Source organism: Ranitomeya imitator, chromosome 2, assembly GCF_032444005.1.
Source record: "Ranitomeya imitator isolate aRanImi1 chromosome 2, aRanImi1.pri, whole genome shotgun sequence".
Lineage (NCBI taxonomy): Eukaryota > Metazoa > Chordata > Amphibia > Anura > Dendrobatidae > Ranitomeya > Ranitomeya imitator.
This window is the reverse complement of record NC_091283.1, coordinates 421,064,550-421,090,271: the sequence shown is the minus strand read 5'-3', so window position 1 is coordinate 421,090,271 and position 25,722 is coordinate 421,064,550. Positions and strand designations below refer to the sequence as shown.

Sequence of the window (25,722 nt, the reverse complement as noted above, 5' to 3'; positions counted from 1 at the left end):
TTTTTTTTTTTTTTGCTTTATTTAGGTTCTAAATTCTACCTGAAAAAATCAATAAATCAATCAGTGGGAGATTAATATTGGCCTTTGGGCTTGTGTGCCAGTCCTAAGCGTGCCATCTCTCTCTCTCAGATAGTGGGCCATAGAAAGCCTATTTATTTATTTTTTTTTTTAATGGGTTTATAAATTTTCCCTGGAAAAAATAAAAAAAGTGGGAGATTAATATTGGCCTCTGGGCTTGTGTGCCAGTCCTGAGCGTGCCATCTCTCTCACAAATAGTGGGCCATAGAAAGCCTATTTATTTTTTTTTTTTTGGTTTTATAAATTCTCCCTTAAAAAAAAAGGGAGATTAATATTGGCCTTTGGGCTTGTGTGCCAGTCCTAAGCGTGCCATCTCTCTCTCTCAGATAGTGGGCCATAGAAAGCCTATTTATTTTTTTATTTTTTTAATGGGTTTATAAATTTTCCCTGGAAAAAAAAAAAAAAGTGGGAGATTAATATTGGCCTCTGGGCTTGTGTGCCAGTCCTGAGCGTGCCATCTCTCTCACAAATAGTGGGCCATAGAAAGCCTATTTATTTATTGTTTTTTGGTTTTATAAATTCTCCCTTAAAAAAAAAAGGGAGATTAATATTGGCCTTTGGGCTTGTGTGCCAGTCCTAAGCGTGCCATCTCTCTCTGTCTCTCAGATAGTGGGCCATAGAAAGCCTATTTATTATTTTTTTTATTGGGTTTATAAATTTTCCCTGGAACAAAAAAAAAAAGTGGGAGATAAATATTGGCCTCTGGGCTTGTGTGCCACTCCTGACTCCTGTGTGCGTCATCTCTCACTCAGTGGGCCATAGAAAGCCTTTTGTTTTATTTGTTTTCTAAATTCTCCCTGGAAAAATCATTTTATTTTATTTGGTTTCTAAATTCTTCCTCAAAAAATCATTTTATTCTTTTTTTTTTTTCCTAAAGTCTCCCTGAAAAAAACAAACAAAAACAAATCAGTGGGAGATTAATATTGCCCTTTCTGCTTGTGTGCCAGTCTTGACTCCTGGGTGTGCCATCTCTCTCTCTCTCTCCAATTGTGGGCCATAGAAAGCCTATTATTTTTTTTAGCTTGATTTGGGTTCCAAAATCTACCTGAAAAAATCACTACATCAATCAGTGGGAGATAAATATTGGCCTCTGGGCTTGTGTGCCACTCCTGACTCCTGTGTGCGTCATCTCTCACTCAGTGGGCCATAGAAAGCCTTTTTTTGTTTTATTTGTTTTCTAAATTCTCCCTGAAAAAATCATTTTATTTTATTTGGTTTCTAAATTCTTCCTCAAAAAATCATTTTATTCTTTTTTTTTTTTTCCTAAAGTCTCCCTGAAAAAAAAAAAAAAAAACAAATCAGTGGGAGATTAATATTGCCCTTTCTGCTTGTGTGCCAGTCTTGACTCCTGGGTGTGCCATCTCTCTCTCTCTCCAATTGTGGGCCATAGAAAGCCTATTATTTTTTTTAGCTTGATTTGGGTTCCAAAATCTACCTGAAAAAATCACTACATCAATCAGTGGGAGATAAATATTGGCCTCTGGGCTTGTGTGCCACTCCTGACTCCTGTGTGCGTCATCTCTCACTCAGTGGGCCATAGAAAGCCTTTTTTTGTTTTATTTGTTTTCTAAATTCTCCCTGAAAAAATCATTTTATTTTATTTGGTTTCTAAATTCTTCCTGAAAAAATCATTTTATTCTATTATTTTTTTTTCCTAAAGTCTCCCTTAAAAAAAAAAAAAATCAAATCAGTGGGAGATTAATATTTACATTTGTGCTTCAGTGACAGTCCTGCGTGTGTGGCATCTCTCTCATTTGTTGCCACCAACAACAGAGTGTGTAACATTGTGCCTGATTTTCGTTGTGGTCTCACTCACCTGTAAAGGGGTAGCTAAATCATACTGAAGTTATAGCTCACCGTGTAATTTGTGTGACAGCAACAAATACCGTTAGTTTGTTTACGTTTTTAAAACAATGAGGAAGTATGGTGGAAGAGGTCGTGGCCGGGGGCGTTCATTGTCAGCTGGTAATGAGGGTAGTGGTAGTGGTGGAGCATCAGCTGGTCGTGGGAAAAAAAATATTGCACCTAAGTCTGGAGCTGTGGAGCCAGGTTCGTCGTCTGGCTACACAAGGCCTCGAACGCTCCCTTTTCTGGGAGTAGGAAAACCGCTTTTAAAGCCGGAGCAGCAAGAGCAAGTTTTGGCTTATCTTGCTGACTCAGCCTCTAGCTCTTTTGCCTCCTCTCGTGAAACTGGTAAATGTCAAAGCAGCGCGTCGTTAGTGGATGTTCACGGTCAGGGACAAGTTGCTTCCTTGTCCTCTTCAGCAAAAACAACAACAGAGAAGAATGCAGCAGGCGACACAACGGGTTACTCCATGGAGCTCTTTACACATACCGTCCCTGGCTTAGAAAGTGAAACAGTTAACAGTCCATGCCCATTACAAGTTGAATCTGACATGGAGTGCACTGATGCACAGCCACAGCCAGACTACTATGCTGGTCCTTTGACTCAGACCACAACATTGCCCTCACAGGGTGCTGATCAAGAATCAGACCCTGATGAGACTATGTTGCCCCATCACGAACGCTATACCACCGACCGACACGGTGACACAGACGAAGTTGCACACGAGCTACAAGAAGAGGTAATAGATGACCCAGTTCTTGACCCCGATTGGCAGCCATTGGGGGAACAGGGTGCAGCCGGCAGCAGTTCTGAAGCGGAGGAGGAGGGGCCGCAGCAGGCATCAACATCGCAACAGGTTCCATCTGCCGGGCCCGTATCTTGCCCAAAACGCGTGGCAAAGCCAAAACCTGTTGGAGGACAGCGTGGCCATCCGGTTAAAGCTCAGTCTGCAATGCCTAAAAAGGTATCCGATGCTAGAAAGAGTGCAGTCTGGCATTTTTTTAAACAACATCCAATTGATCAGCGCAAAGTCATCTGTCAAAAATGTTCAACTACCCTAAGCAGAGGACAGAATCTGAAAAGTCTCAATACAAGTTGCATGCATAGACATTTAACCACCATGCATTTGCAAGCCTGGACTAACTACCAAACGTCCCTTAAGGTTGTAGCACCCTCGGCCAATGAAGCTAGTCAGCAACGCAACATCCCTTCCGGCAGTGTAGGGCCACCATTTTCCGCACCACCTGCAGTATCTGTGCAGGTTTCTTTGCCAGGCCAAAGCAGTCAGGGTCAGGGAATCACCAGTTTCGTAGTAGGAAACACTGCATCTAGGGCAACGGTGGCAACAATACCATCTCCCACCGTCTCTCAGTCTGCCATGTCCACCGGCACCCCCGCTAGTTCCACGATCTCCAGCTCTCCAGTCCAGCTCACCCTACATGAGACTATGGTTAGAAAAAGGAAGTACTTAGCCTTGCATCCGCGTACACAGGTTTGAACGCACACATAGCTAGACTAATCTCGTTAGAGATGATGCCCTACCGGTTAGTTGAAAGCGAAGCTTTCAAAGCCCTGATGGACTACGCTGTACCACGCTACGAGCTACCCAGTCGACACTTTTTTTCCAGAAAAGCCATCCCAGCCCTCCACCAGCATGTTAAAGAGCGCATCGTCCATGCACTCAGGCAATCTGTGAGCACAAAGGTGCACCTGACAACAGATGCATGGACCAGTAGGCATGGCCAGGGACGTTACGTGTCCATCACGGCACACTGGGTAAATGTGGTGGATGCAGGGTCCACAGGGGACAGCAAGTTTGGGACAGTTCTGCCTAGCCCACGGTCTAGGAAACAATTGGCTGTAGCCGTTCGCACCCCCTCCTCCTCCTCTTCGTCCTCCTGCAGAAGCGAGAGCTCGTCCACAGACCGCAGTCGCACAACCACTCCATCCGCAGCTGCCACTGTTGCACACCAGGTCTCCCATTATGGGGCAGCTACTGGCAAACGTCAGCAGGCTGTATTGGCTATGAAGTGTTTGGGCGACAACAGACACACCGCGGAAGTTCTGTCCGAGTTCTTGCAGAAAGAAACGCAGTCGTGGCTGGGCACTGTAGATCTTGAGGCAGGCAAGGTAGTGAGTGATAACGGAAGGAATTTCATGGCTGCCATCTCCCTTTCCCAACTGAAACACATTCCTTGCCTGGCTCACACCTTAAACCTGGTGGTGCAGTGCTTCCTGAAAAGTTATCCGGGGTTATCCGACCTGCTCCTCAAAGTGCGTGGACTTTGCTCACATATCCGCCGTTCGCCCGTACACTCCAGCCGTATGCAGACCTATCAGCGTTCTTTGAACCTACCCCAGCATCGCCTAATCATAGACGTTGCAACAAGGTGGAACTCAACACTGCACATGCTTCAGAGACTGTGTGAACAGAGGCGGGCTGTTATGTTTTTGTGGGAGGATACACATACACGGGCAGGCAGTAGGATGGCAGACATGGAGTTGTCAGGTGTGCAGTGGTCGAAGATTCAAGACATGTGCCAAGTCCTTCAGTGTTTTGAGGAATGCACACGGCTGGTTAGTGCAGACAACGCCATAATAAGCATGAGCATCCCCCTAATGCGTCTGCTGATGCAAAGTTTGACGCACATAAAGGATCAGGCGTCTGCAGCTGAGGAAGAGGAAAGCCTTGATGACAGTCAGCCATTGTCTGGCCAGGGCAGTGTACAGGACGAGGTAGCGGGCGAAGAGGAGGAGGAGGACGAGGACGATGATGGGGATGATTATATTTTTAATGAGGAAGCTTTTCCGGGGCCACTGGAAATTGGTGGCGCGGCAAGGCCGGGTTCTGGTTTTTTGAGGGACACAAGTGACGTGGATTTGCCTGAAACTGCCCCTCAACCAAGCACAACCGCAGATTTGAGAACTGGAACTTTGGCCCACATGGCGGATTATGCCTTACGTATCCTCAAAAGGGACACACGCATAACTAAAATGATGAATGATGACGATTACTGGTTGGCCTGCCTCCTTGATCCTCGCTATAAAGGCAAATTGCAAAATATAATGCCACATGAGAACTTGGAACTAATATTAGCAACCAAACAATCAACTCTTGTTGACCGTTTGCTTCTGGCATTCCCTGCACACAGCGCCCGTGATCGTTCTCACACGAGCTGCAGGGGCCAGCAGACCAGAGGAGTTAGAGGGGCAGAAATCAGAAGTGGCGTTGGCCAGAGGGGTTTTCTGACCAGGTTGTGGAGTGATTTTGCTATGACCGCAGACAGGACAGGTACTGCAGCATCAATTCAAAGTGACAGGAGACAACATTTGTCCAGTATGGTTACAAACTATTTTTCATCCCTTATCGATGTTCTCCCTCAACCGTCATTCCCATTTGATTACTGGGCATCAAAATTAGACACCTGGCCAGAATTGGCAGAATATGCATTGCAGGAGCTTGCTTGCCCGGCAGCTAGTGTCCTATCAGAAAAAGTATTCAGTGCTGCAGGTTCAATACTAACAGAAAAAAGGACTCGTCTGGCTACCCAAAATGTAGATGATCTAACCTTCATTAAAATGAACCACAACTGGATTTCGAAATCTTTTGCCCCACCTTGCCCGGCTGACACCTAGCTTTCCTATGAAAAGGTCTTGCCTGTGGACTATTCTGAATGCCTTTTCCAATCTCGTAATTTTCTGCACCTGATTGTCCAGCATACGACATGTTTACACCTCACTAAATGGCCAAACTCCCCACACGGGGCCGTGGTATCGACACTTGGCGACAGCACCCGTGAGAGTGCAGTTTGTCTGAAGAGGTGGGTGAGCCCGCTTTTGGTCGACGGCACTGCCACTGGGTCCCTCCTAGTACAATAAAGTGTCTCTGGCGGTGGTGGTGCGCACCCAACGTCAGACACACCGTTGTAATATGAGGGGCCCTGGGCCTGTACCGCCGGCCACAAGACAGTTTCCCCCCACCCCAGCTCAAACAGTGCTCTACCACTTGCAAAATTATCTCACAGCTCCACCAATGTTTAGTCTATGCGCTGACATCCTTCAATGCCTGCCACTGACAATACCATTGTATTGACATTTTTGTTATGTTAGGCCTTCGATGCCTGTCTGTGGTCACTCCTTCCACTAGGCCTCCACTGACCACACCACTGCTGCCCGTGTACCCCTGTAACCAATTTAAAATTGCCTACAGCCATGTGTTATTATTTTAGGCCTTTGATGCCTGTCTGCGGTCACTCCTTCCACTAGGCCTCCACTGACCACACCACTGCTGCCTGTGTACCCCTGGAACCAATTTAAAATTGCCTACAGCCATGTGTTATTATTTTAGGCCTTCGATGCCTGTCTGCGGTCACTCCTTCCACTAGGCCTCCACTGACCACACCACTGCTGCCCGTGTACCCCTGTAACCAATTTAAAATTGCCTACAGCCATGTGTTATTATTTTAGGCCTTCGATGCCTGTCTGCGGTCACTCCTTCCACTAGGCCTCCACTGACCACACCACTGCTGCCCGTGTACCCCTGTAACCAATTTAAAATTGCCTACAGCCATGTGTTATTATTTTAGGCCTTCGATGCCTGTCTGCGGTCACTCCTTCCACTAGGCCTCCACTGACCACACCACTGCTGCCCGTGTACCCCTGGAACCAATTTAAAATTGCCTACAGCCATGTGTTATTATTTTAGGCCTTCGATGCCTGTCTGCGGTCACTCCTTCCACTAGGCCTCCACTGACCACACCACTGCTGCCCGTGTACCCCTGTAACCAATTTAAAATTGCCTACAGCCATGTGTTATTATTTTAGGCCTTCGATGCCTGTCTGCGGTCACTCCTTCCACTAGGCCTCCACTGACCACACCACTGCTGCCCGTGTACCCCTGGAACCAATTTAAAATTGCCTACAGCCATGTGTTATTATTTTAGGCCTTCGATGCCTGTCTGCGGTCACTCCTTCCACTAGGCCTCCACTGACCACACCACTGCTGCCCGTGTACCCCTGTAACCAATTTAAAATTGCCTACAGCCATGTGTTATTATTTTAGGCCTTCGATGCCTGTCTGCGGTCACTCCTTCCACTAGGCCTCCACTGACCACACCACTGCTGCCCGTGTACCCCTGTAACCAATTTAAAATTGCCTACAGCCATGTGTTATTATTTTAGGCCTTCGATGCCTGTCTGCGGTCACTCCTTCCACTAGGCCTCCACTGACCACACCACTGCTGCCCGTGTACCCCTGGAACCAATTTAAAATTGCCTACAGCCATGTGTTATTATTTTAGGCCTTCGATGCCTGTCTGCGGTCACTCCTTCCACTAGGCCTCCACTGACCACACCACTGCTGCCCGTGTACCCCTGTAACCAATTTAAAATTGCCTACAGCCATGTGTTATTATTTTAGGCCTTCGATGCCTGTCTGCGGTCACTCCTTCCACTAGGCCTCCACTGACCACACCACTGCTGCCCGTGTACCCCTGGAACCAATTTAAAATTGCCTACAGCCATGTGTTATTATTTTAGGCCTTCGATGCCTGTCTGCGGTGACTCCTTCCACTAGGCCTCCACTGACCACACCACTGCTGCCTGTGTACCCCTGGAACCAATTTAAAATTGCCTACAGCCATGTGTTATTATTTTAGGCCTTCGATGCCTGTCTGCGGTGACTCCTTCCACTAGGCCTCCACTGACCACACCACTGCTGCCCGTGTACCCCTGGAACCAATTTAAAATTGCCTACAGCCATGTGTTATTATTTTAGGCCTTCGATGCCTGTCTGCGGTCACTCCTTCCACTAGGCCTCCACTAACCACACCACTGCTGCCCGTGTACCCCTGTAACCAATTTAAAATTGCCTACAGCCATGTGTTATTATTTTAGGCCTTCGATGCCTGTCTGCGGTCACTCCTTCCACTAGGCCTCCACTGACCACACCACTGCTGCCCGTGTACCCCTGGAACCAATTTAAAATTGCCTACAGCCATGTGTTATTATTTTAGGCCTTCGATGCCTGTCTGCGGTCACTCCTTCCACTAGGCCTCCACTGACCACACCACTGCTGCCCGTGTACCCCTGGAACCAATTTAAAATTGCCTACAGCCATGTGTTATTATTTTAGGCCTTCGATGCCTGTCTGCGGTCACTCCTTCCACTAGACCTCCACTGACCACACCACTGCTGCCCGTGTACCCCTGTAACCAATTTAAAATTGCCTACAGCCATGTGTTATTATTTTAGGCCTTCGATGCCTGTCTGCGGTGACTCCTTCCACTAGGCCTCCACTGACCACACCACTGCTGCCCGTGTACCTCTGGAACCAATTTAAAATTGCCTACAGCCATGTGTTATTATTTTAGGCCTTCGATGCCTGTCTGCGGTCACTCCTTCCACTAGGCCTCCACTGACCACACCACTGCTGCCCGTGTACCCCTGGAACCAATTTAAAATTGCCTACAGCCATGTGTTATTATTTTAGGCCTTCGATGCCTGTCTGCGGTCACTCCTTCCACTAGGCCTCCACTGACCACACCACTGCTGCCCGTGTACCCCTGGAACCAATTTAAAATTGCCTACAGCCATGTGTTATTATTTTAGGCCTTCGATGCCTGTCTGCAGTCACTCCTTCCACTAGGCCTCCACTGACCACACCACTGCTGCCCGTGTACCCCTGGAACCAATTTAAAATTGCCTACAGCCATGTGTTATTATTTTAGGCCTTCGATGCCTGTCTGCGGTCACTCCTTCCACTAGGCCTCCACTGACCACACCACTGCTGCCCGTGTACCCCTGTAACCAATTTAAAATTGCCTACAGCCATGTGTTATTATTTTAGGCCTTCGATGCCTGTCTGCGGTGACTCCTTCCACTAGGCCTCCACTGACCACACCACTGCTGCCCGTGTACCCCTGGAACCAATTTAAAATTGCCTACAGCCATGTGTTATTATTTTAGGCCTTCGATGCCTGTCTGCGGTCACTCCTTCCACTAGGCCTCCACTGACCACACCACTGCTGCCCGTGTACCCCTTGAACCAACATCAGAAAATATAAAAATAAGTATTTTGCTTATAAAAAAGAAAATACTGGAGAGATATCAAATGCAGACATTTTAACATTAAAAACAAACACATACAACAAAAATCTGGTACAGTACTAAAAATGGCCACCAGCTACAATAACTTTCTCCTGCAAGTAGTTAACTGAAAGGTTTTTTCAATTTTAAACACAGATATGGCATCCACCGAGTGTTGTCCTGTCGCGTCTTCTTTATATTATTGCCAAGAAGATGCAAAACAATGAAAATAATAAAATCATTATTTACCAAAAAAATAGAGTAAGTCAAAACCACATTGCAAATAAACATTCATTACAAATAAAGAAGCAGGGCGTGTCCGAGGGTGAGTAACATAGTAACATAGTAACATAGTTAGTAAGGCCGAAAAAAGACATTTGTCCATCCAGTTCAGCCTATATTTCATCATAATAAATCCCCAGATCTACGTCCTTCTACAGAACCTAATAATTGTATGATACAATATTGTTCTGCTCCAGGAAGACATCCAGGCCTCTCTTGAACCCCTCGACTGAGTTCGTCATCACCACCTCCTCAGGCAAGCAATTCCAGATTCTCACTGCCCTAACAGTAAAGAATCTTCTTCAATGTTGGTGGAAAAACCTTCTCTCCTCCAGACGCAAAGAATGCCCCCTTGTGCCCGTCACCTTCCTTGGTATAAACAGATCCTCAGCGAGATATTTGTATTGTCCCCTTATATACTTATACATGGTTATTAGATCGCCCCTCAGTCGTCTTTTTTCTAGACTAAATAATCCTAATTTCACTAATCTATCTGGGTATTGTAGTTCTCCCATCCCCTTTATTAATTTTGTTGCCCTCCTTTGTACTCTCTCTAGTTCCATTATATCCTTCCTGAGCACCGGTGCCCAAAACTGGACACAGTACTCCATGTGTGGTCTAACTAGGGATTTGTACAGAGGCAGTATAATGCTCTCATCATGTGTATCCAGACCTCTTTTAATGCACCCCATGATCTTGTTTGCCTTGGCAGCTGCTGCCTGGCACTGGCTGCTCCAGGTAAGTTTATCATTAACTAGGATCCCCAAGTCCTTCTCCCTGTCAGATTTACCCAGTGGTTTCCCATTCAGTGTGTAATGGTGACATTGATTCCTTCTTCCCATGTGTATAACCTTACATTTATCATTGTTAAACCTCATCTGCCACCTTTCAGCCCAAGTTTCCAACTTATCCAGATCCATCTGTAGCAGAATACTATCTTCTCTTGTATTAACTGCTTTACATAGTTTTGTATCATCTGCAAATATCGATATTTTACTGTGTAAACCTTCTACCAGATCATTAATGAATATGTTGAAGAGAACAGGTCCCAATACTGACCCCTGCGGTACCCCACTGGTCACAGCGACCCAGTTAGAGACTATACCATTTATAACCACCCTCTGCTTTCTATCACTAAGCCAGTTACTAACCCATTTACACACATTTTCCCCCAGACCAAGCATTCTCATTTTGTGTACCAACCTCTTGTGCGGCACGGTATCAAACGCTTTGGAAAAATCGAGATATACCACGTCCAATGACTCACCGTGGTCCAGCCTATAGCTTACCTCTTCATAAAAACTGATTAGATTGGTTTGACAGGAGCGATTTCTCATAAACCCATGCTGATATGGAGTTACACAGTTATTCTCATTGAGATAATCCAGAATAACATCCCTCAGAAACCCTTCAAATATTTTACCAACAATAGAGGTTAGACTTACTGGCCTATAATTTCCATGTTCACTTTTAGAGCCCTTTTTGAATATTGGCACCACATTTGCTATGCGCCAATCCTGCGGAACAGACCCTGTCGCTATAGAGTCCCTAAAAATAAGAAATAATGGTTTATCTATTACATTACTTAGTTCTCTTAGTACTCGTGGGTGTATGCCATCCGGACCCGGAGATTTATCTATTTTAATCTTATTTAGCCGGTTTCGCACCTCTTTTTGGGTTAGATTGGTGACCCTTAATATAGGGTTTTCATTGTTTCTTGGGATTTCACCTAGCATTTCATTTTCTACCGTGAATACCGTGGAGAAGAAGGTGTTTAATATGTAAGCTTTTTCCTCGTCATCTACAACCATTCTTTCCTCACTATTTTTTAAGGGGCCTACATTTTCAGTTTTTATTCTTTTACTATTGATATAGTTGAAGAACAGTTTGGGATTAGTTTTACTCTCCTTAGCAATGTGCTTCTCTGTTTCCTTTTTGGCAGCTTTAATTAGTTTTTTAGATAAAGTATTTTTCTCCCTATAGTTTTTTAGAGCTTCAATTGTGCCATCCTGCCTTAGTAGTGCAAATGCTTTCTTTTTACTGTTAATTGCCTGTCTTACTTCTTTGTTTAGCCACATTGGGTTTTTCCTATTTCTAGTCCTTTTATTCCCACAAGGTATAAACCGCTTACACTGCCTATTTAGGATGTTCTTAAACATTTCCCATTTATTATCTGTATTCTTATTTCTGAGGATATTGTCCCAGTCTACCAGATTAAGGGCATCTCTAAGCTGGTCAAACTTTGCCTTCCTAAAGTTCAGTGTTTTTGTGACTCCCTGACAAGTCCCCCTAGTGAAAGACAGGTCTGTACAATATTGTGGTCGCTATTTCCTAGATGCCCGACCACCTGCAGATTTGTTATTCTGTCAGGTCTATTAGATAGTATTAGGTCTAAAAGTGCTGCTCCTCTGGTTGGATTCTGCACCAATTGTGAAAGATAATTTTTCTTGGTTATTAGCAGAAACCTGTTGCCTTTATGGGTTTCACAGGTTTCTGTTTCCCAGTTAATATCCGGGTAGTTAAAGTCCCCCATAACCAGGACCTCATTATGGGTTGCAGCTTCATCTATCTGCTTTAGAAGTAGACTTTCCATGGTTTCTGTTATATTTGGGGGTTTGTAACAGACCCCAATGAGAATTTTGTTACCATTTTTCCCTCCATGAATTTCGACCCATATGGACTCGACATCCTCATTTCCTTCGCTAATATCCTCCCTTAAAGTGGACTTTAGACAAGACTTTACATAGAGACAAACCCCTCCTCCTCTCCGATTTTTACGATCCTTTCTAAACAGACTGTAACCCTGTAAGTTAACTGCCCAGTCATAGCTTTCATCTAACCATGTCTCGGTTATTCCCACTATGTCAAAGTTACCTGTAGATATTTCTGCTTCTAGTTCTTCCATCTTGTTTGTCAGGATTCTGGCGTTTGCGAGCATGCAGTTTAGAGGATTTTGTTTTGTTCCAATCTCCTCGCTGTGGATTGTTTTAGAAATGTTCTTACCTCCCTTCTGAGTATGTTTTCCTGGATCTTCTTTGTTCAAGTCTAATGTTTTTCTTCCCGTCCCCTCTTCTTCTAGTTTAACGCCCTCCTGATGAGTGTAGCGAGTCTTCTGGCGAATGTGTGTTTCCCAGGTTTGTTGAGGTGTAGTCCGTCTCTGGCGAGGAGTCCATCGTACAAGTAATTCACACCGTGGTCCAGGAATCCGAATCCTTGTTGTCTGCACCATCGTCTTAGCCAGTTGTTTGCATCAAGGATCCTGTTCCATCTCCTGGTGCCATGCCCGTCTACTGGAAGGATAGAAGAAAAAACTACCTGTGCATCCAGTTCCTTTACTTTCTTCCCCAACTCTTCAAAGTCTTTGCAGATTGTCGGTAGGTCCTTCCTTGCCGTGTCATTGGTGCCAACATGTATCAGAAGAAATGGGTGGACGTCCTTGGAGTTGAAGAGCTTTGGTATCCTATCGGTCACATCCTTGATCATCGCACCTGGAAGGCAGCATACTTCTCTTGCAGTTATGTCCGGTCTGCAGATGGCTGCTTCTGTGCCTCTCAGTAGTGAGTCTCCCACCACCACCACTCTTCGTTGCTTCTTGGCTGTACTTTTTGCTGTCACTTGTTGCTGTGTGCCCTTTTCTTTTTTGCTTGCTGGTATTGCTTCATCCTTAGGTGTGCCATCTTCATCCTCTACAAAGATTTGATATCGGTTCTTCAGTTGTGTGGTTCGTGATTTCTCCGTGGTCTTCTTGCTTCTTTTGGTCACATGCTTCCACTCATCTGCTTTTGGAGGTTCTCTGACACTTTTTTCACCTTCTGTGACCAGTAGAGATGCTTCTGTTCTGTCTAGAAAGTCTTCATTCTCTTTGATGAGTTTCAAAGTTGCTATTCTTTCTTCCAGACCCCGCACCTTTTCTTCTAAAAGGGCCACTAGTCTACACTTCTGACAGGTGAAATTTGATTCTTCTTCTGGTCGATCTGTGAACATGTAGCACATGCTGCAGCTCACCATGTAGGTTGTCACATCTGCCATGTTGCTCCTAGATCCTGCTGACTTGCTGTGTGTTTTCCTTCTTGTGTAATCTACTCAGCCAAGCTTTCTTGCATTAATGTCCTACAGGCAAAAATTTTGGTGATTCTTTCCAAGCAGCTGGTCCCGGCTGTACCCAACGATCTTCTAGCTTAGGGAGACTCTTCGCTTTTCCCAGAAGGCACCTGGAATATGCAAATTAGCCTCCTCAAGCTTGAATCCCTGGTTTGGTGATTCTTTCCAAGCAGCTGGTCCCGGCTGTACCCAAGTATATACCTAATAAGAATATAATCACCCTCGGACGCGCCCTGCTTCTTTCCGACAGCCTTCCTTCCTAAGAATCAGCCCTTCCGTGGTGTAGAGAGAGGGTTTGTTACACTCCAAGGTGTTCCCCAGGTTGCCTTTCCTGAGCTTCGATCTTCCGGCTCTCGTTTAGTAGTTGTTGGAAACTACGCTGCATTAGGCCTACAAATTGGGTATGGGGTGTAGAGAGATGGTGTGTTACACTCCAAGGTGTTCCCCAGGTTTCCTCTCCATTGCTTCGATCTTCCGGCTCTCGTTTAGTAGTTGTTGGAAACTACGCTGCATTAGGCCTACAAATTGGGTATGGGGTGTAGAGAGATGGTGTGTTACACTCCAAGGTGTTCCCCAGGTTTCCTCTCCATTGCTTCGATCTTCCGGCTCTCGTTTAGTAGTTGTTGGAAACTACGCTGCATTGGGCCTACAAATTGGGTATGGGGTGTAGAGAGATGGTGTGTTCCACTCCAAGGTGTTCTCCAGGTTGCCTTTCCTGAGCTTCGATCTTCCGGCTCTCGTTTAGTAGTTGTTGGAAACTACGCTGCATTAGGCCTACAAATTGGGTATGGGGTGTAGAGAGATGGTGTGTTCCACTGTAGAGAGATGGTGTGTTCCACTCCAAGGTGTTCCCCAGGTTTCCTCTCCAATGCTTCGATCATCATGCTCTCGTTTAGTAGTTGTTGGAAACTACGCTGCATTAGGCCTACAAATTGGGTATGGGGTGTAGAGAGATGGTGTGTTACACTCCAAGGTGTTCCCCAGGTTTCCTCTCCATTGCTTCGATCTTCCGGCTCTCGTTTAGTAGTTGTTGGAAACTACGCTGCATTAGGCCTACAAATTGGGTATGGGGTGTAGAGAGATGGTGTGTTACACTCCAAGGTGTTCCCCAGGTTTCCTCTCCATTGCTTCGATCTTCCGGCTCTCGTTTAGTAGTTGTTGGAAACTACGCTGCATTAGGCCTACAAATTGGGTATGGGGTGTAGAGAGATGGTGTGTTACACTCCAAGGTGTTCCCCAGGTTTCCTCTAGTCTCCATTGCTTCCATCTTCCGGCTCTCGTTTAGTAGTTGTTGGAAACTACGCTGCATTAGGCCTACAAATTGGGTATGGGGTGTAGAGAGATGGTGTGTTCCACTGTAGAGAGATGGTGTGTTCCACTCCAAGGTGTTCCCCAGGTTTCCTCGCCAATGCTTCGATCATCATGCTCTCGTTTAGTAGTTGTTGGAAACTATGCTGCATTAGACCTACAAATTGGGTATGGGGTGTAGAGAGATGGTGTGTTCCACTCCAAGGTGTTCTCCAGGTTGCCTTTCCTGAACTTCTATCTTCAGGCTCTCATTAAATTGTGGTTAAACGGAACAACTGCATTTGGCGTACTAGTTGGTTTGGGGCCTACTATCGGTGTCTGCCGCTCCTTGCTGTTCTCCTGGTTTCCTGTCCTGAAATTCCGTTTTCAGGCGCTCGTTAAGTAGTTGTTAATGTTAGACTGCATTTGGCCTACTAGTTGGGTTGGGGCCTACTATCGGTGTCTGCCACTCCTTGCTGTTCTCCTCCACTGAACAAAGCTGTGCCGCCTGTTTACTACTGTTGCCAATTTTGAACTGCATTTCGACTACTTACTGATTTGGGCCTACTCTCTGTGTCAGCCTCTCATTCCAGTTGTCCTCCACTGCAATGCCCCCTGATTAGTCCTGTGTTACCAATTTTGAACTGCATTTAGCCCACTTTATTCTTTGGGCCTATATCTGTGTTTCCTCCTCATCCTGCCCATTGCCCAGCCAGTGATAGATGAGTCTGCTGGTACATTGACCCATAACGCAACATTTCCCGTGCACGCTACACTGCAAGATTGTGACCCTGCTGAAAGTCAGGTCCCCCTTCCCGCATACCATACCACCTTACACGGGGACAAACAGGAAGGTGCAGATGAAAGTGCAGGTTCCTTCATCAGGTGGGGGGAGGAATACTAGTTGGCGACGTCACTGGCACAGGGCCTCTCATGGTACGCAAAAGTGTTGCTGCCGGTGGGAGGCGCCCCCGCCGTGCAAACACACCGCTGTACTTTGAGGGGCCCTGTGCCAGTGCCAATGCCAACGAGTGGGCCCCCCCTGCTTGCTCAGGTTCACAGCACTTGCAAAGTTGAAATACTTACCTCTCCCTGCTCCACTGCCGTGACGTGGTCCAGATTTCCTGGGCCCACTAATTACTTGAACTTGCCCTACCCACCACAACTTTAGCCAAATGACCCCCAATTTCAAATGCCTTCCAATTATTATAAGGTAAATTACGCTTGACAAGCTTCATTAAGAAGAATGGATGGTTTTGACATTAAAATAGGCACTCTAGGTGTTTTCCTGGCCCCCACTCACTGCCGACTATGCTGCCCCATTGACTTGCATTGGGTTTCGTGTTTCGGTCGATCCCGACTTTACGTCATAATCGGCCGATTTCACTCGACCCGACTTTTGAGATAGTCGGGTTTCGCGAAAACCGGCTCGACTCTAAAAAGGTCAAGGTCGCTCAACTCTAGTGGCAACAAATGAGAGAGATGCCACACACGCAGGACTGTCACTGAAGCACAAATGTAAATATTAATCTCCCACTGATTTGATTTTTTTTTTTTTTTTCAGGGAGACGTTAGGAAAAAAAAATTATAGAATAAAATGATTTTTTCAGGAAGAATTTAGAAACCAAATAAAATAAAATGATTTTTTCAGGGAGAATTTAGAAAACAAATAAAACAAAAAAAGGCTTTCTATGGCCCACTGAGTGAGAGATGACGCACACAGGAGTCAGGAGTGGCACACAAGCCCAGAGGCCAATATTTATCTCCCACTGATTGATGTAGTGATTTTTTCAGGTAGATTTTGGAACCCAAATCAAGCTAAAAAAATAATAGGCTTTCTATGGCCCACAATTGGAGAGAGAGAGAGAGATGGCACACCCAGGAGTCAAGACTGGCACACAAGCAGAAAGGGCAATATTAATCTCCCACTGATTTGATTTTTTTTTTTTTCAGGGAGACTTTAGGAAAAAAAAATAATAGAATAAAATGATTTTTTCAGGAAGAATTTAGACACCAAACAAAATAAAAATGATTTTTTCAGGGAGAATTTATAAAACAAATAAAGCAAAAAATAGGCTTTCTATGGCCCACTGAGTGAGAGATGACGCACACAGGAGTCAGGAGTGGCACACAAGCCCAGAGGCCAATATTTATCTCCCACTGATTGATTTATTGATTTTTTCAGGTAGAATTTAGAACCCAAATCAACCAAAAAAATAAATAGGCTTTCTATGGCCCACTATTTGTGAGAGAGATGGCACGCTCAGGACTGGCACACAAGCCCAGAGGCCAATATTAATCTCCCACTTTTTTTTTTTTCAGGGAAAATTTATAAACCCAATAAAAAAAATAAATAAATAGGCTTTCTATGGCCCACTATCTGAGAGAGAGAGATGGCACGCTTAGGACTGGCACACAAGCCCAGAGGCCAATATTAATCTCCCTTTTTTTTTCAGGGAGAATTTATAAAACCAAAAAAAAAAAAAAATAAATAGGCTTTCTATGGCCCACTATTTGTGAGAGAGATGGCACGCTCAGGACTGGCACACAAGCCCAGAGGCCAATATTAATCTCCCACTTTTTTTTTTTTGTTCCAGGGAAAATTTATAAACCCAATAAAAAAATAAATAAATAGGCTTTCTATGGCCCACTATCTGAGAGAGAGAGATGGCACGCTTAGGACTGGCACACAAGCCCAAAGGCCAATATTAATCTCCCTTTTTTTTTTCAGGGAGAATTTATAAAACCAAAAAAAAAAAAATAAATAGGCTTTCTATGGCCCACTATTTGTGAGAGAGATGGCACGCTCAGGACTGGCAAACAAGCCCAGAGGCCAATATTAATCTCCCACTTTTTTTTTTGTTCCAGGGAAAATTTATAAACCCAATAAAAAACATAATAAATAGGCTTTCTATGGCCCACTATCCGAGAGAGAGAGATGGCACGCTTAGGACGGGCACACAAGCCCAAAGGCCAATATTAATCTCCCACTGATTGATTTATTGATTTTTTCAGGTAGAATTTAGAACCCAAATAAAGCAAAAAAAAAAAAGGCTTTCTATGGCCCACTGAGTGAGTGATGATGCACACAGGAGTCAGGAGTGGCACACAAGCCCTGAGGCCAATATTTTTCTCCCACTGATTGATGTAGTGATTTTTTCAGGTAGATTTTAGAACCCAAATCAAGCAAAAAAATAAATAGGCTTTCTATGGCCCACTGACTGAGAGATGGCACACACAGGAGTCAAGAGTGGCACACAAGCCCTGAGGCCAATATTTTTCTCCCACTGATTGATGTAGTGATTTTTTCAGGTAGATTTTATAACCCAAATCAAGCACAAAAATACATAGGCTTTCTATGGCCCACTGAGTGAGAGATGGCACACACAGGGATGGCACTCTAGCAGAAATGTCAATCTTAATCTCCCACAAAAAAAAAAAAACAGGGAGTGTCCAACAATTACTATCTCCCTTCAGTAATCTCAGCCAGGTATGGCAGGCAGCAATAAGGAGTGGACTGATGCACAAATTAAATAAAAAGTGTGGACAAACAAAAAAGATAGCTGTGCAGAAAGGAAGGAACAAGAGGATTTGTGCTTTGAAAAAAGCAGTTGGTTTGCACAGCGGCGTACACACAGCAATGCAGCTATCAGGGAGCCTTCTAGGGCAGCCCAATGAGCTACAGCGCTGAGAAAAAAAAAATGTAGCTTCCAATGTCCCTGCACACCGAAGGTGGTGTTGGGCAGTGGAAATCGCTACAGCACAAGCGGTTTGGTGGTTAATGGACCCTGCCTAACGCTATCCCTGCTTCTGACGAAGCGGCAGCAACCTCTCCCTAAGCTCAGATCAGCAGCAGTAACATGGCGGTCGGCGGGAACGCCCCTTTATAGCCCCTGTGACACCGTAGACAGCAAGCCAATCACTGCAATGCCCTTCTCTAAGATGGTGGGGACCAGGACCTATGTCATCACGCTGCCCACACTCTGCGTTTACCTTCATTGGCTGAGAAATGGCGCTTTTCGCGTAATTGAAACGCGACTTTGGCGCGAAAGTCGCGTACCGCATGGCCGACCCCGCACAGGGGTCGGATCAGGTTTCATAAAACCCGACTTTGCCAAAAGTCGGCGACTTTTGAAAATGAACGACCCGTTTCGCTCAACCCTAGTTTCAAGTAGTACAAAACAGTTGCTCTCCTGTTCTTGGATCTGATTTGCCTTACACTTAGGAACACAATGTCCCAACCAGATTGGCAAGGCATAACAGAAAAACCTAACCTTCAGTGAACACCTCTAGCTCAACCATTATCGTCCATATGAGTGAGCACCCCGAAGACGTTGGTGTCCACCGGGATTCCAAGGTACGGGGCGTCCGGAGAAAACACAGAATGAGGATACATCCGGTCACTTACAGGACTGAGCTCCCCCTCCTCAACGGGTGAAACCTCTCTTCTAGGTTTTTTACAGGAATGCTCTGAAGTATCATCATCCTCAGAGGACCTAATGGAAGAAAAGTTACCTTGTCCCTGAGCCTCGGCTACCTCAAAGACAGTATCACTCCAGGACAATGCAGGGGACTTAGATAGGGCCACATCCATCTCTCCCTCACCACAGACCTCAGACTGATGAGGGAGGTCCACATCCACTTCCGAAACTTCCATACCTGGCAAAGCAGGGCCCGCAGATTCCACCAGGGCCTCGACATCCTACTGGAAACCCTCGATCTCAGGAAGCTCTGTCACCTCACCGAGTTCTGTGGCATCTACCTGTGAAACAACATCAGCAACAGGGACAGCAGGCCTACTTTGGGCCACTTCAGAAAAGGACCTATGCCTGACTTTGGCCTTACAATCCCGAAGAACATGTCCCTCCTCTCCACATACATCACATATCACCTGGTTGGAACAATCCTTTGCCAAATGTCCGGTTTTGTTGCACTTTCTGCAGGTCAGCAGTTCCACGCCGGACTCCTGGACATGACCAAACCTGTTGCATCTCCTGCAGTATAATGGTGCCTCAGGGAAAAACAAAAAGCCAGAGTCTCTCCCAATTGTAAAGTTTAAGGGGGGATAATGAATACCCCCTGGACCACTAGGGCCGACCCCAAACCTCACAAAGAACTTATATTTCCCAGTCCAGAGACCTTCTTCATTTAGGACTTTATGGGAAAATTGCACATAAATGCAGTGTCTTCTCAGGAATGCAACGATACTATCCAAAGGAGTAAATGGATTATGCATAAAGACCACCAAAGGAATATACCCTTTAGAATACAGCACCGTGAACGTAAGTCCATCCAGCTGAGGGTGATCCGAAAGAACTTTCAAAGCTTTGAAGAGGTTCTGACAAGCAGACATGGAGGGAAGAACAAGCACATACCTCCGCAACTTCCGAAATTCCTGTAGGCAGATGATCTCAGACTTCGGGATCCTCAAAATTTCGTAGAAGATGGCGTTAACCAAGTAGGAAAGCGAAAAATGGTCCTTCTTCTCCTCAGAAACTTCGATACGGAAACCATTCTTGACCCGGGCATCCCCGGTCCCAGCAAAGAGGAGCTTGACTCCCATCGTCAACGGCTTCAGGGATCGCCTTCCCATTTCCTCCTCACTCTCCCCCTATAGCAGCATCCGGCCTAAGCCACCTAAGTGGCGATGCCGGAAGGCCGAGGGAAAGCACTCAAGGAACCTTCTGGACAGACACTTGATCTGAGCCAAAAGGCCGAGAAGCGATAGCCTGAAATGGTTTGCCACTCCGGACGCACCAAGGCCTACAACCAACACCCATTGTGGAGAGAGCGCAAAAGATTGCCCAGGGGAAGACATTTTTTTTCCAAACTCTGGATGCCTTCTCAAATGGCAGTTCTGGTATGTGTGGGGGTGTGTGGGGGGTATGTTGTAAGTAGCGATCCTACCAGTCACAATCAACTCATTAACGAGTTGTGCAATATGCAATAAGCCAAATCAGTATCTCAATTCGCAGACACGGTGTTTGGGGCTCTTGGCCCTCATCGTGCGAAGAAAGAGAACTGATTTGGCTAGGTGAGAGGCTCTGGACTGGGGTCTAAGGGGTAACGTTTCTCCTGATGGAGAGTGACATACCAGCTGGCTTGTCAGGCAGAGCGAGAGTGTAATTCAAAAACCAGACAGGTGAGCAGTTGTCTTCCCAGCTCTCCTGAAGCTGGGCACAGATCCAACCCCCACCATGTGGTCTACTGCTGCTCCAGCAGACTGAAGACGGCGCCATTTTACTCTGCCTTAGATAGGCCCAGAGCCCATTGTGACACGTGAGAGTTCCGGAGTCAATGGCTGAAGGCCCCATTGTGACAACAGGTGAAGGTTCTGTGCACAGATTCTATCTACTGCAGGCAGCGCACCTGATTGGTCAAAAGCATTAGAATACTACTCACACAGTACAAGACAAGATAGACAAGACTAGCATATTCAAGATCAGCACAGACCCCATTTTTACTTTTTTATTTAAATACATATATCATACACCACATAATTAAAAGTCAGTAGTCCACAAGAGGGAGCCAATGTTTTACAAAAGAATCTGTGCATGCGGTCACAAATGTAGTATGTATGGCCGAACTACTCGTAGGATACTTCAATTTAAACACTTAATACTGACAGCAGGGGCCTAATTTTGTAGATGGCACAATATATTAGCAACACTGTTACAAAGGCCTCATTCGGGCCTACATCTTAGCACACCTGTTGCAACCAGCAAAGACTGATTGATTGATTGATCGATTACATATTGGATGCAATCCAATGCTGGACATGCATAGGTGAAAGCAAGGCAGGCAAGGCACAGGAAATGTTGCAAATGGTCCAGTGAAATTGAGCAAAATGCTACATTTGCCATCTGAAATGTGCTTCTTTGACCCTGAAAAGAAGTCTCGCAAAGGGTTAAATGACAACTTGCTGTGCTGATTTCAATTCAATTCAATCTGTTTTTGGAAACCGGATCAGAGAAGGAGTGCACTGTTCCCGGAGATACTGCAATAACGGGTCAATGCGTGGAGTGGACAGAGCAAGCTCCATTTCCAGCTCCCTGTTCTAAAAATCCATTTAATATATTGTCCCAAAATAGGGGACGTATCAGATATTAAACTGATAAGAACAGATTTTTTTTTTTAAACCATTCAGGTTGTTTTATAAACAACAGTATGTAAGTCTTCCAAAAACTCATTGTTATTGCTTAAATATAACTCATCATCATGGTTATTCTTTATTTTTTACTCAAGAATAGTTCCAAAAACAGGAACAGAAATAACGTGTATAATAACAATAAAGCACTCACTACGGTCCTGGAGCTACTGGTACTTTACCAGATAATGCCATTTCATGACCGTCCAGATGCCTTCGGCGTCCAATCCTTCACCACCTCTACTCTTGTCCCATTTGTATATCACATATAGTCTAGATAGTATTATCCTTATGCAATCATTTACAGGAATTATTTTCCTTTTGAATAATCCCAAATTTCTCACATCCCATAAGCTTTCCATTACACATACCATTATCAGCCATAAAATTCTTTCATTCATCTTACCACATGCCCCCATTCCAAACATTGCTACCCTCCAATTAATGTAATTCACACCTGCTAGTTCTATACAAAGACCACCCACACCTTTCCACACACTATACGCATAATCACAGTCCCACATCACATGTCTCACAGTTTCACTCGCACCGCATCTGTCTCTCGGACATACATTCGTTCTAATCAAATCCCTTCTTTTTTGCACCTCTCTTACAGGGAGTATATCATGCATGGCCATCCATACTACATCCTTCTGTTTATTTGACATTCCATATGTGCCCAACTTTTTCCATGTATCCGTTACCTCATTAAACCTCAAATCGTTGATGTTACATTCAATCTCATTTGTTCTCATTTTCTTCCTTACTTCTTTTGGTTTCTTAAACTCATTCATAGTCACAGCCAACAAATCATTCTTTCTAATAAACCTCTCAATCACGTCATACCACACAGGACACTTAAATGCGACAGGCACGCTTCCATCTCTTTTCACCCAACATAACCCATACAACATCCATCCAGCCATATATCGTACCATATACGCCCCTTTGTTTCTTTTTTCCATTAAGACTACCACTGTTTTGATATAATTGAGGCTCAAAAAAATTTCAATGTCTGGAAAATCCATACCACCATTCTCACATGTTTTATATAGGTGTTCTCTTTTTAATTTTTCCATTTTACTACCCCCAAAAGAATTTAAATATTAATTTTTGTACTCTTTATTTTTTTGTATGGAGATGGAAAAACTCCAGCCACATACAGTAAAATGGGCAGTATTACTGCCTTAATTATGAGTGCCTTCCCATTCAATGTCAGGTCACACATATGCCAAAAATTCAACTTTTTCTCTATTCGTAAACCACACTCATCCCAGCTTTCTGTACCCCTTAGATCCTCATTAAACCATACACCCAGCACCTTTATTGGTCCTTCCATACATGTCAGACCGTCCATCCTAATTCTACTATCGCCAAAGCATTTAAAACAATATTTATACCAATTCACCCTAAAAGCAGACGCACCACAGAAAGAATCCAATAATAATTTCACTCTACTCATTGAGGCAATACTCTCACTCACAATCACCACATCATCCATATATCCCAGTACCTTGGCATTCTTTCCTTTACTTCCAGGTATTAACATTCCTCTTATGAGTTTTTCTCTTCTAATCATACATAACAATGGTTCTATGACAATAATAAACAATACAGGGGATATAGATCACCCCTGTCTGACTCCTGACCTGATCAGGAATTTATCACTCAACCATCCATTCACTAAAATTTCACTCGACACCTCCTCATACAGACATCTCACACCATCTAAGAATTTTTGGGGGAAACCCATTTTTTTCAGCACTTCGAACATAAACACATGCGACACTCTATCGAAAGCTTTCTCAAAATCCAAAGTCAACACCATACACTTCTGCTTCCTATCTTTGCAGTCACCCAGTATATCTCTCAACAACATCAAGTTATCATTTGTACATCTCCCAGGCACAGCACATACTTGGTCATCTTCCACAACTTTACCAATTACTTCACGCATACGATTCGCTATTATTTTACTATACACTTTATAGTCCGAATTTAGCAGTGTAATTGGCCTCCAATTCCCCCATTTTTTCCTTTCCCCTTTTTTATAGATGAGCACAACCACACCTTCCTTCATTGATTCACACAATTCTCCATTCTCCCACATATACTTGCATACTTCAGTCAGATCCGCACCCATGCACTCCCACGCTTTCACATACAATTCTATTGGTAATCCATCTTTCCCTGGTGTTTTATTTTTCTGAGCACTAAACACCACCTTTTTTACCTCATCCAGAATCACATCATCACACAGATCCTCACATTCATCCTTATCTAATTTTCTCTCCATACTGCCTAACACCTCAATCATCAATCCAGAGTCAATCCATTTTTTGTCATATAGTCTGCCATAGAAACCCTTTACCTCCTTCATCACACCCTCTCCGGTTCTCATCCAATAACTCATCCATGCCCGTTTTTTTACCATTCATTTTTTTGAAGAAATATCTGGTACATTTTTCATTTTTTTCCAGATGTTCTATTTTTGTCCTGTACATAATTTGTTTTCCCTTTCTCTCAATCAGACATTTTAGCTCATTTTTTGCTTCCACTAATAGGTCATTCACATCAATCCCAGACATACTGCATTTTCTCAGCCATTCAATCCGCATATTTAAATCTTTGAATTTATTTCTATACATGGCAGCTTTTTTATAGCCCCATTTTCTGAAGAATTTTTTAATTTCCTGCTTTACCCAATCCCACCATTCCAACACGCATGCAAACCTATTTTTACAGTATCCCCATCTTTCATACTTCTTCTTAAAATCACTCATCACTCTTTCATCCTCTAGCAGCCTCACATTCAGCTTCCATACTCCCCTGCCATGCACAAACCTCCCCTTCTCTTGGAACAGACCCCTCAAGTACTCTTGGTCTGAAAAGGGGACCGAACCTTGTTCAAAATTAAAACATTCCAGATTTTTGGAAAAAAACATCCTGTCAATTCTTGACTCAATCCCCCCTCTATCTGCCCTATACATAGGTGGTGGATTGTCTGAACTTACCATTGCGGCATCTAAAAAAAAGATCAGAAATTAAATGAGATAATTTTTTCACAGTTACATCACCGGTATCATCTGTGACACAATTAAAGTCACCAACAAAAATTGTAGGAATCTTTCCTGGCAAAAATAAAGCTAATTTCTCTAACAGAGCAAGACGCTCTTCCTTTGCGGTAGGACTATATACATTGACCACTCTGACCCGCAGCCCCCTATACCTAATTACAGCTATAATACACCGCCCCACCTCCACCACTGTATAACTGTCCATACAGTACTGCTTGTTCCCCAGCAGGATCCCCACACCATCATTTTTATTTACATGTGACCCAGACCATATGTGCTGTCCATGAGGCCAGTCCTGATCATTCGGAACTTCCGATAATCCGCACTCCTGCAGGCAGTAAATGTCGGCTCCCAGATTTTTCATATATTTCAGCACAGTAGACCTGCGTCCTTTAGATTTTATCTGCCTCACATTCAGGGATACGACATTAAGTGCAGCTTTGGCAGCCATATCAGCACTTTTTTATGTAAGTTTTTACATACCCACCACTTCTGTGTCAGCCTTGTCCTTCTGGAGGCAGGCAGGCGGATTGGTAACAGCTGGGAGAAGGAACCCCCTCTAAAAAAGCCATGTCAGGGGAGAAGCTGATGTCAGGGTACTCCCTGTCACTGATGGGACTTGCACTGTTCTCATCTGCATAATGGTATGCCAGGCGGGGCTTCTTCACAGCTTGGCCACTGGCTTCATGTGCTGGCCTCACTGCTGCTGTGAAGTCCCCCTGCTCCTTCACTTCACACTCACTGTCACTGCCATCCTCCTCCTCCTCCTCTGTCTGCATTGTGTCCCAGTGAGGTGTTTTATTCAGTGACACCTCCAT

The 25,722-nt window shown here is 44.7% G+C and overlaps 1 non-coding gene across 1 annotated transcript; it reads right to left on the bottom strand.

Annotated features, from left to right (window-relative positions):
• Window positions 1–21,652: 21,652 nt before the first annotated feature.
• Window positions 21,653–21,847, bottom strand: LOC138668148 (U2 spliceosomal RNA). Its single transcript, XR_011319102.1, has one exon. It is a non-coding gene; the product is annotated as a U2 spliceosomal RNA (small nuclear RNA).
• Between the last annotated feature and the right edge of the window lie 3,875 nt (window positions 21,848–25,722).